General features: G+C 37.3%; 1 long non-coding RNA gene across 1 annotated transcript; it reads left to right on the top strand.

Annotated features, from left to right (window-relative positions):
• Positions 1–1,377: 1,377 nt before the first annotated feature.
• On the top strand, positions 1,378–4,043 carry LOC116878953. The gene is made up of 3 exons (XR_004384922.1): positions 1,378–1,689; positions 2,126–2,162; positions 3,762–4,043. It is a non-coding gene; the product is annotated as an uncharacterized LOC116878953 (long non-coding RNA).
• The last annotated feature ends 8,431 nt before the right edge of the window (positions 4,044–12,474 follow it).

Here is a 12,474-nt window from a genome sequence, read left to right as displayed (position 1 = left end):
TGCCTTCAGCTTGGGTCATGATCTCAGGGTTCTGGGATCAAGCCCCACATCAGGCTCTCTGTTCATCAGGGAGCCTGCTTCCCCCTCTCTGCCTACTTGTGATCTTTTTCTCTCCGTGTCAAATAAATAAATAAAATCTTTAAAAAAAAAAAAAAAAAGAATTATGAACTCCAGTAGCTCATTTACCTAGCAGAATTGGAAGCCAGGGCTTTAGTTCAGCACTTGGAATTATAAATTGGTTCTTGAAATGAGGGCTGACCATGTTTCTTTATCTTGATTATTTATTGAACAGGTAAACTAGATAGAAATGAATGATAAGGTCTTTCATAAGTAGCTTTTATCCTAGTTGGAAATGATCACCACATACATACAAAAAAGACTTAATATTTTATATTTATCCTCATATTCTGTCCTCTGCTTGAGGCTCTTGATCAAGGCAAAGCCCTTTAAACTCAATCAGGACCAGGTCCAAATCCTTAAATTGCACTATTCTTACAAGGTCTTTGTCTTCTAAACAAGTCAGATAATGTTGGAGCATTCCTGTTAGTGAGTCATGCTGACCATATATAGTTTCTGTTTATTTCTTGTTGTAACTTTTTATCTTCCCACTCTTCCTTCCTTATACCTGTTGAATGACTACTGTGAATGCAGGACTCAAAAATGAATAGGGTTTTAAAAAAAAAGTTAACAGGCTTTTGTGGTAGAGTATTTTTGTGATTTGAGAAACTTCTATTATCTCAGTATTGACAGTAGACTATATATCCAAAGATCAATTTTTTTTAAAGATTTTATTTATTTATTTGACAGAGAGATCACAAGTAGGCAGAGAGACAGGCAGAGAGAGAAGGAAGCAGACTCCCTGCTAAGCAGAGAGCTGGATGTGGGGCTTGATCCCAGGACCCTGAAATCATGAACTGAGCCAAAGGCAGAGGCTTAACCCACTGAGCCACTCGGGTGCCCCAAAGATCAATTTTTTATCTTGATAGAAAAAAATCCAAATTTTTACTTTTGGTAGGTATATCATCTGTGGGTTTATTTATTTATTTGACAGAGAGAGAGACAGAGTGAGAGGGAACACAAGCCAGGGGTGGGGGGGAGTGGGGGAGGGAGAAGCAGGCTTCCTGCTGAGTAGGGAACCTGGTGCTGGGCTTAATCCCAGGACCCTGGGATCATGACCCAAGCCAAAGGCAGATGCTTAATCACTGAGCCACCCAGGTGCCCCTCTGTGGTGGTTTTAAAACATAATTGATGAATTCTTTGGTATTCCTCCCTTCAAAAGGTGTCCTTGAACATGGACAGTACTTAGGGACTTGCTGCTAATAAACAGAATGTGGCAAAAATGGCAGTGTGGCACTTTTTGAGTCTAGGTCATAAAAAAGCATTGTGGCTTCATCCTTTCTGTTTCTCTTGGCTCATTTGTATTACTCCCTTGAGTATCACATATTAAGAGGCTCTTTTGAGATGTCTTTATGGCCTTTAGCCAAAAACTATGTGCCTGAACCAATTTAGAAGCAGATCCTCCAGCCATAGTCAAGCCCTCAGATGATTGCAGCCCCAACCAAACTCTTGACTACAACCTCATGAGAGACCTTAAGCCAGAACCAGCCATTCAAGCCAGTACTGAACTCCTGACCCATAGAAATTGTGAGATTATATATGTGTGTTGTTTTAAGCCACCAGATTTTGGAGGTAATTTGTTTTGCAGTAATAGATAACTGATATACCATCATGTAATATTTTATAGTAAATTTGATAAACTTTTTATCTGTCTTATAAGATTGTCTTACAGACCAACATTGTTTAGTTCTCCTAATTTGTACTTTTTTTTGTCGCTGCTATTTCTTGGATTGTCTTGGACTGAGAGAGATGTGTTAAAGTCATTATTAGCTTTTTCCATTTCTCTAATCTTCAATAGTTACTACTTTATAAAAGTTGTTGCTATATTATTTATTGCACAGATATTCATGAGTCTTATATCTTCATAGTGAATTATAGCTTTTTGCATTATAAAGGGTCATTCTTTGTCTCATTTAATACCTTTTTGCTTGAATATTACCTTGCTTGATACTGCCCTTTTTAAAATTTTCATTTGCCCAATACATCTTTGTTCATTCTTTTATTTTAGGCTCTCCTATATACAGTCCAGAGTTGGATTTCATTTTGTGAGTGAGCCTGAAAATCTTTTAATAAGTGATTTTATGACCACTTAATATGTATATATTTATAGAACTGCTATGTTTGATCTCAATTATGTCACCTTTATATATCCAAAACAATGCATAGTTTTCCAGTAACTATGTGTTCAGTTTTCTTTGCTCTTTGTTGCTTTATTTGTATTTTTCTTTGTGTGTGTGTGTGTATTTTAATGATTACAGAAATTTCTATTTTTGTTTTAAATTCCCTTTATAACAATACTCACATAATACCTTGGTCCTCTTTTTCTTTATACATGACTGTTAGTTTCCTACTCAGAGCAGTACACTGCCTCCTGTCTCTTTTCTTCTGTACCCTCTACCATTCAATTTTAGTCAACAGTATTCTTTTTTTTTTTTAAAGATTTTATTTATTTATTTGAAACAGAGAGAGAGAGATCACAAGTATGCAGAGAGGCAGGCATAGAGAAAGAGGAGAAAGCAGGCTCCCCGCTGAGCAGAGAGCCCGATGTGGGCCTCGATCCTAGGACCCTGAGATCATGACCTGAGCTGAAGGCAGAGGCTTAACCCACTGAGCCACCCAGGCACCCTAGTCAACAGTATTCTTTTTCTTAATGTTAGTTCTTGTCCTGAATGTTTTGGATTACAATCTGTTGTCTTTAAATGACTCCTTTAACTCTCACTTTTTACCTGTTAGTGAGCTGTTCCACCTGTTTCTCTCTCCCCACTTCACATTTTTTTTTTAGTTATTACTACACTGTCAGAGCATAGAAAATTTATATGCTATTCCTGCTCCCACTTTTGTTTTAGTCTTAGGTGTATAGCTAGGTGTATTCAGTGTACACCACCAGTATCTTTGGTGAAGTTTTCTAGGTCCTCTCTTAGTTGGGTATAGTTTGTCTTCAGGAAGAACTCGTGAGTACAATAATCCCAGGTGTTTATTATCATACTGAAAAATTGCTACTTGCAGGATGGTTTTTCTGCCTTTAGCATTCTCTTCCCTTGATTATATTATAGATGTTGTTTTACTATTTTCTAACTTTGAAAATAGCTGGGAACTCTGATGCCAAACTGATTTGTTATCCTTAGAAAGTGACTTGATCTTTTTGCCAGCACAGGTAATTTTTTTCCTTTGTATTACAGTGTAATTTTCTAGGATAAATCTAAGTGTTGACTACTATGGTGAGTCCTGTGAATTGTGTAAGACTGACGATTCACAGACCTGTACCCCTGAAGCAAATAATACATTAACATGTTAATAAAAAAGTGAAATAAAATAAAAATTAAAAAAAAATCTAAGTGTTGACTAATCTGGGTCTGTTTAACTTAATACATCATGTGCTCTTTCAGTATGAAGATTAATGTCTTCTTTCCCTCCACCCTTATGAAAGAATTATTATTGAATTATAGTTGTAAATATTAATTCTACTTTATTATTTTGATTGTCTTCTTTAATGCATCCAGAAGTATGTACATTGGATGTTTGGTGTCTGATTTTTATATTATTTCCTTCTCAATTGTTTTAATCTATGTTTCTTAACTTTTCTTATTTTCATCCCCTATGTCCTATATGATATGTTTGATCCTAGCTATTCTTTGTTGTTTTAGGTTGCATTCTCTGTGACACAGACTCTGAGACAGAGAATTGTGTGCATGAGGTTTATTAGCAATTACCCTTGGGATCAACACTTATGATGATGTGAAGGAAGGAGGATTGGATAGAAGGAGATGCTGAGCTGTAATTAGTGTGTGCTGCTAAATTTTTAATAACCAATTCTCAGAGGAATAAAAAGCTCTGATTTGTAACATTTTCCAGCATATAAGTACTTCCATCATGGCCAATTTTAAGCTATAAATATGACATCCACTGAACATGGATCTGGAAAGAAATGCATAGTAACACCCATACAAAAACAACAGATGTTACCTCAAGGGCATAGATAATAATAAATGTAGTAAAATAATTAGGAAGTGATGAGTATTTGTTGCCTTGGTTTTGAATAGAATTTAATTTTGAGTTTAAAGAATTTAAGTTCTTGTAGTAGCTGTGTTTACTTGCAAAATTTTTTTTAAAGATTTATTCATTTATGAGAGAGAGAGGGAGAGAGAGCACAAGCAGGGAGAGGGACAGCAGGAGAGGGAGAGAGAGAAAATCTCAAACAGACTTCCCACTGAGCATAAAGCCTGACACAGGGCTCATCCCCATAACCCTGAGATCATGATCTGAGCCAAACCACGAGTTGAAAGCTTAACTAAGTCACCCTGCTTGCAAAATTTTTAAAAATGTTAGCAGTTGGCTCTCATGGACCTGTAAGAACCAGCTCCGGTATACCATCGGCCACGGTCAGTCACAACAGGTCTCAGCTCATCCCATGAGGAGTTTTGAAGTTGGGATGGCCCTTCAGAATGGTCTCACCTTGCTTTGGGGGCACAACCACGGAAGAGGTCTTTGGAGTCCCCACCCCCACACCCCTGCCAGAGCTGTCATGTTCCCTCCTCTTTCACTTCCTGTTGTAAACAATAAAGGCCCTTCCTACCCTTAAAAAAAAAAATAAATAAAAAGTTGCCCCACCTTGAGGTAAGGCCCTCAGATATCTTGGCATGAACAAGTCATTGGATACAGATAGACATTGGGAAGAGGATTTGACCTTGGGTAAAGGAATTTTTTTTGGCCAAAGACAATTCCCAGAGAAGGACTCAGCCACCAGCTTTCTAGCAACCTGGATTATGAGTGCCTCAGTACTGAAGAGGGTATATGGAGAGGATTCTACAGGACCCAGTATACTTACATATCTTGTAGTTTAGTCTTGGTTTCTGCTTCGAGACATAATTTTTTCTGGTATGCTTTCATCTGTTGAAACTGTGATTGTGTGTGCATGTTTTCTTATATTAATTTTGTGTGGATACTGAATTTTTGTTATTGTTAGTCATCCTTGAATATGCTGGATTTTTCTGAATCAGCTTTTAACATATCTTTCAAGGGAAAATGGACAGGGTTTCAAGGGCCTCCCTGTTTGTTTTTGGTTGGTTTTTTTTTTTTGTTTTTTTTTTTTTCAGCTCAAGGGCTCCCTCTTCTGTTGCTATGGTGAAAACAGTTTTCTTAAGTACTTTTTTTTTTTTGGTGGTCAGATTTCTGATTCTCCTGTTTGTTTTTTCAGTGGGGTACTTATTACCAGTTACTTCTTTTCTTTCTTCCATTTACCACTGGCTGCTGTCTTCAAGGAACAATGACTACTTTCAAAAGTAGTCTCTTTCTCTTTCTCCTGAAAGTCACACTTAACCAAGAATATACCCATGTTCCTCCTGAATTTTCCAAACCCGTATGTTTTTACTCCTGTTACCAGTACCGATCTGCCAGGTTTCACACCGCTCTCAGCTGTTCCCACTAATGGCTAGGAACTTTGGTAGCAAACCCTTGTTGATATTATCAGGTTCTACCAACACTAAGACTACATATTCTCTACCCTTTTCAAGCAGATTCTATGACCTTGATACACTTGGGGGGTTCTGGATGGTCTCTACTTTATCTTTCCCAACATGCATTTAAATTACAGACTGTGGAGGGGGGTAGCCTGAGAAGTTCAAGTCTGTTAAGTGTCTGCCTTCAGCTAAGGTCATGACCTTAGGGTCCTGGCATCCACCCCATGTCTGGCTCTCTGCTCAGTGGGGTGTCTGCTTTTCCCTCTCACTCTCTATGCTCTCTCTTTCTGTCTCTCTCAAATAAAATCTTAAAAAAATAAATTAGAGACTGTAGGATTTTCTCCCCACATTTTAGTATCGGTTGTAGGAATTTTCATTGCTTTCTTTTTTTCCTATGTGTAGTTTTTAGGAAGAGCTATGGGAAGAGGTATATACATACATACAAAGGTATGTATTTGTTTTTAATACCCACAAATAATATTTTGCTTTAAATAGCCTTGTTTTTCTCTTCTAACTTAATATTATGTGTTTAAAATCTATCTCTGTGTCTTGTTTATACCTAGTTTGTTGCTTTTAGTTGCTACATTTCTTCCACAGTCTGCATCCACCATCTTTTATGTAACTGTTCCCCTGGTTAAAATGCCTGCATTGTTTTTACCTCCCTATTACTATCTTGAAAAAAGCTGGATGAACTTTTGAATATGTTCCCATGATAATCCACATGACACTTTCTTCTAGGACATATACCCAAGAGATGGGATCTTGGGATTCCAAGGCACATACACTCTTCATTAAATATTTTCAGGTTGCTTCCCAGAAGGGCTAAGACAGCTTACACGTCCAAATCCTATGGACAAGAGGTCAGTCTTCCGACACATTTTGTCAAGATTTGGTACTCTAATTAAATTTTGCCATGCCAGCAAATAATCCATCAAGTTTTGGCCTTAAGTTTCAGTTTGTGTTATTTTGTTTTAATTTCAGGTTTATTGAGATACAATTGAGGAATAAGTTACAAAGATATTTTCCTACATTTTCTTCCATTAGTTTGATAGTTTTATTTTTTTTATTAATCTCTTTAACCCACCTGAAGTTCTCCTTTGTATTCAGTGTTAAGGTAGGGATCTAACCTAATTTTTCTTCATATATCAACATAATTTCTAACCAGTCTGTCTTTCCTCATGAAGATAGCTTTGCCACATTTGTGATGCTACCTTTAACGTATGTCAAGTTCTGTATATGATGGGTCTATTTGTGGGCTTTCTTTTTGTTCCATTTGTTGATTTGTCCTTGTGTCTCTATCTTTCTGCTGTTGTTGTTGTTTTTTTTTTTAATCTCTGTAGTGTGCCAGCTCTTAATAGTTGTAGTTTATTCCCTTTTTCATTTTCTTCTTTCAAAATTGATTCATCTTTTCATGAGCTACTATTCCATATACATTTTAGAATGAGTTTCTCGAGTTTCTAAAAAAAGTTCCTGCTAACATTTTAAAATGAGATTTGAACGTATAGATTAATTTTTGAAGAACTGACATCTTTACTAAGCTAAGTTGTCTTATCTAAGAACATGCTTTATCTGTTTTTTCAGATCTTCTTTTATGTCTTATTAGAGTTTAAAATTTTTCGGGGTAAAGATGTTATGCCATATTTGTAAATTAATTGTTAAATCTTATAGTTTTTGGTGGTAGTGTGAATGGGATTTCTTCTGGTTCATTATTGCTAATACAGAGAATTAATGTTCCTGTTTTTCTGAAGACATTATATAAATGTGTAACCTTATCAAGTGCTTTATATTGCAACTCTTGGAAAGACTATGTGATTTTTGTCCTTTAATCCATAAGTATAGTCAGTAACATTGATAGTTTTCTCTTGTGAAACCATGAACACCTTGGCTGTTGAATTCAGTTGGATAATATTTCTTTGCATCTATTTTTTAAAATCTGTTTTCATCAGTGACGTAGATTATGATTCTCTCTTCTTGTACTATCTGATTTGGAATAAATCATTAGGCAGCTTTTTCTCTTTTCCTGTTTTCTAATAATTTAATTGATAAAGGGATTATCTGTCCCTTGAAAGGTTGGTAAAACTCACTGTAAAACTGCATAAGCCTAAGGCTTTTTTTCTGGGGAAAGGTCTTTAATTGCTATTCAATTTATTTATAGATATTTGGTCTGTTCGTATTTTAATTTCTTCTGCCAATTTTGGAATTTTATAATTTTCCAAAAATCATTTATTTCATCTAAGTTATTTAGTGTATTAGCTTGTAATCAACCATTATATTCTTTTCTTCTTTTTAAAAAGATTTTATTTATTTATTTGAGAGAGAGAGCAAGAGCATGGAGAGGGGCAGAGGGAGAAAGAGAAGCAGGCTCCCCACTGAGCAGGGAGCCTGATATGGGGCGCTATCCCAAGACCCCAAGATCATGACCTGAGCTGAAGGCAAATGCTTAACCAACTGAGCCACCCAGGCATCCTGTCATACTCTTTTCTATCTCTGTTGTATCTGTAGCTAGTTCTCATGATTTCATTATGTGATTTGATTATTTGAATCTTCTTTTTTCTAATTAGCTCATTAGAGAATTATCCATCTTATTCATCTTTATAAGATGACAAAAATCATTCCCAATATAGCTGAAATTACAATAAATATTAATCAGTTAACTCCATCAATGAGAAGGCAGAAACTCAGGATGCATCTCAGACTAGATTTCAAAATTCAGGTCTACGAATATATTATCTATAAGAGACACACTTAAAAGGAAAAACTGTGGACAAGTTAAGAGAGATTTAAGTAGGTATTCCAGGCTGATATGAACAGAAATACCAAAAACAAACAAAATGAAACACGGAAATAAAAACAGGTAACTATATTATATAAGCTAAATTGAAGCTACAAATTCAAGGCAAAAAGTATCATCACAAGCAAAGCATAAGAGGGCTAGTGCTATCAGGAGCTCAGCTAAGTGGAAATACCAAGTGGATAGTTGTGTATATAGGACTAATATTCAGGGGCAAAGTTTGGAGAAAAGCGGATGCTGAGATATGTATTTGGAATCATCAGCATATATATGGTATTTAAAGCCATAAGACTGAGTGAGACCATCAAGGGAGTACAGACGGGACAAGAGATCCAAGAAGTAAACTCTGAATTCCTCTAACATTTTTGGGCAGGGAGATGAAAAAGAACCAGCAAAAAAGATGTAGAGGTGGCCAGAAAGTTAGGAGGCAAACCAGGAGAGTATAATGTCCTGGAACCCATGTGAAACAATTATTTCAAAGAAACAGAGTGATCAGTAGTTTCAAATGTTAGCTGATATACAAAACTGAACATTGGATTTAACAGTATGGAGATTGTTGGTGACCTTGCCAGGACCAAGTTTGATGATGGAGTAGTAACAAAGACCTGATTAGAGTAGGTTCAGGAGAGGAGAGAAATTAGAGACTAGTTAGTTAACATCATTTTTAAAAGGAATTTTGGTATGAATGGAAGGGGGAGAAGTGGGGCAGTAAGTGGTGGAGGAAGTGGGCCTAAGAGAATTGTTTGCTTTTTTTTTCAAAGTTGAGAAAAATAACATCATGTTAGAGAGTGAAAAAATGATGGCACAGAGCGAGATGGGAGAATTACTGAAGCAATGTTCTTGAATAGAAGAGAAGAGATAGGATCTAGTGTTCAAGGGAGGGGCTAGCATTAGATAGGAATCAGATACTTTATCCACAGGTAACAAGAGAGAAAGTAGATATATGGGTACAAAAGCAGATAATTAAGGAGATGTGGTGGTAGAAGTATTTGGAGTTAATAATGATTGCTTCCATTTTCTCAGTGTAATAAGTTACTTAGTCATCAGCCAAGAAAGAAGATGAAAGAGAAGGCCTCAGAAATTTGAGGAGATAGGAGAAAATATAAAATTGCTGTCCGGGGAAGTCAGAGTAAATGGATTAGGGAAATATAGTATGTTCACCAAGCAGCATTATGGGTCCTGTTGAGCTCAATGATTATTTAATGTAATACTAGTCAGCAAGTTTGAATGTTTTTCTGAAGATACATTCAGCTTCCAGGGTACAGGATACCAAGGAGTAAGGAGCAAGTGAGTCTGAGTTAAGAGCATATGCAAGGAACGGATTATAATTACCTATCATGGAATTTATAGTAGATTACAAAGGAATTGAGGACATGAAAGGGTAAGGGATGCTATGAAGGTGGTAGAATCAATGAAATAAAAGATCTCTGTGGAGATCAAAGGATTGGTAGAGTTAGGGTACTAGCTGGGGTGAGCTGTAGAGAGATGATGTTTGGAGAATGAGTCATTTGAAACCGTATTATGGAACGGTTGCAGGGGTTTTTTTGTTTTGTTTTGTTTTGTTTTTGCAATGAAAAGGTCAAGGGTATGATTAAATGGCTAGAGGATGAAGTCACCGAGGGAAAACAGGTCAAAACATTACAAGGCCAGGTGTTGGAAAGAACTAAATGAACATTAAAATTGCTAGGGTTTATGACAGAAGTACTGGATAGAGTGGCAGTGAGCGAGGAGGAAGTAAAGGACTGCAACAGAGAAGGCAGTGGATGATAGATAGTGTAATGACAGGAGACTTAAGGTTGAGTATTATTAGAGAGGAGAGAAAAATGATTTAGAAGTAGCATTGAGGAGTGAGGAAGACCCGCACCTCATTTCCAGGCCAACTGATGGTGGGGGGCGGGTGGTATAGGAGTTAAAATAGACATCATTTTAGGGACATCAACCTGGGTGGTTCAGTCGGTTTAGCATCTGAGTCTTGATTTCCAGTCAGGTCATGATCTCAGGGTTGTGAGATCAAGCCCTGCTTTGGGCTCCGTGATGGGTATGGAGTCTGTTTAAGATTCTCCTTCTTCTCCTCCTCCCTCGGCCCCTCCCCAAGCTCTAAAAACAAGTAGACATTATTTTAGAGGGGTATAGGGAGAGCCAGGGATCAGGTCCTATTTTGAATATTTTGAAGTTAAATTGTAATAAACATCTGTGTTAATATAGATGTATTATATTTTCTGTATATTACATGTTCTTTATCTATAGTTTTCCTTTGCCCTTAATGATGCTTTTTGCCTTGAATTCTATTTTTGGACTGATAATAGAAATCTGCTTGGCTTTCTTTTGGTTCATAGCTGCTTTTTTCCATCTTTTTGTTTTAATTTGTCTGTTTCTTTTAAATGTGTCTCATGTAGACATTATACTGCTAGATTTTGTTTTTTTAATTCAATCTAAGAATTTTATCTTTTCTTTGGTGAGTTTAACTAATATATTAAATTACTTCTATGTTAGAAGTATTTAAGTTTTCTCTCTTTTTTTTTTCTTTTGTTTCTTGCTCCTTTCCTTGGATAAATCAATTTTATCTATGGGTTTGAAAGGCGTGCATGTTATATTTGTTCTTTATTGGTTATCCCTAACCTGCTAAGGGATTTACTTGTATTTTTTCCCCTAATTTATGAAATTTATCAATACCTATCTGTATCTTCCCCCTTAGTAGAATAAATACTTTAACACATGCACTCTTCCCTATCTCTGGATATTGCATTCTGTGCCCTAATTTGTTATATCTGGGGTGTGTAGGTATGTGTATAAGATGCCTTATTTTTTTAAGATTTTATTTATTTGAAAGAGAGAGTGAGTGAGAGAGAGCAAACACATGGGCAGGGGAGAGGAGGGACAGAGGGAGAGGAAGACTTCCCAATGAGCAGGGAGCTTGATGTGGGGCCTGCTCAGTCACCCAAGTGCCCCTAAAATGCCTTTAAACAAAAAAAGATTATTTATTTATGAGAGAGAGAGAGAGAGGGAGAACCAGCAGGAAGATGGGCAGAGAATGAGGGAGTGGGCAAGCCCCAAACCAACTCCCCACTAAGGATAGAGCCTGATGTGGGGCTCAATCCCAGGACCCTGAGATCATGACCTGAGCCAAAATCAAGAGTCAGCAGCCTAACTGACTGAGCCACCCACGAGCCTCACGATTTTTTTTTTTTTTTTTAAGATTTATTCATTCAGGGACGCCTGGGTGGCTCAGTTGGTTAAGCAGCTGCCTTCGGCTCAGGTCATGATCCCAGCGTCCTGGGATCGAGTCCCACATCGGGCTCCTTGCTCTGCAGGGAGCCTGCTTCTCCCTCTGCCTCTGCCTGCCATTCTGTCTGCCTGTGCTCGCTCTCTCTCTCTCTCTCTCTCATAAATAAATAAAATCTTTAAAAAAAAAAAAAAAAAGATTTATTCATTCATTCCAGAGAGAGAAAGAACACAAGTCAGGGGAGGGGCAGAGAGAAAGGGGGGGAGAGAGAATCTCAAGCAGACTCCCTGCTGAGCATGGAGCCCAATGCGGGGCTCAATCCCATAACCCCAAGATCACAACTGAGCTGAAAACAAGAGTCCAACGTTCAACTGTCTGAGCCACCCAGACACCCCATACAATGCTTTTTTAGACAATAAACTTCAGAAAGTTATTTTCTCATTCTTACTATCTTGTATTTTATAGCATTTCCTAAAATTTTTGTTTGATATCTTATTTCCTCCAGGAATATTTTCATAGGGTCTTTATGATCATCTGCTGAGACCTTAAAGGTCTGAGAATGTATTTCTTGTACCCTCACATTTAATTGATAGCTTAGCTGAATATTAAATTTTGGAGTCAGAGTTTCTGTTTTTAGGGGTACCTAGGTGGCTCAGTTGGTTAAGTGTCTGCTTTTGGCTCAGGTCATGATGCAAGAGTCCTGGGATCAAATCCCGAATTGGACTCCTTGCTCAGCAGGTAGCATGCTTCTCCCCTCTGCCTGCCACTCCCCCAGCTTGTGCTCTCAGTCTCTCTCTCTCTTTCACACAAATACATAAATAAAATATTTTTTAAAAGTTTCTGGTTTTGGGGGCACCTGGGTGGCTCAGTGGGTTAAGCGTCCGCCT

The sequence above is a fragment of the Lontra canadensis genome, unplaced genomic scaffold, assembly GCF_010015895.1.
Source record: "Lontra canadensis isolate GAN:19392208 unplaced genomic scaffold, GSC_riverotter_1.0 scaffold59, whole genome shotgun sequence".
NCBI lineage: Eukaryota > Metazoa > Chordata > Mammalia > Carnivora > Mustelidae > Lontra > Lontra canadensis.
This window is presented reverse-complemented; position numbering and strand designations above follow the sequence as displayed.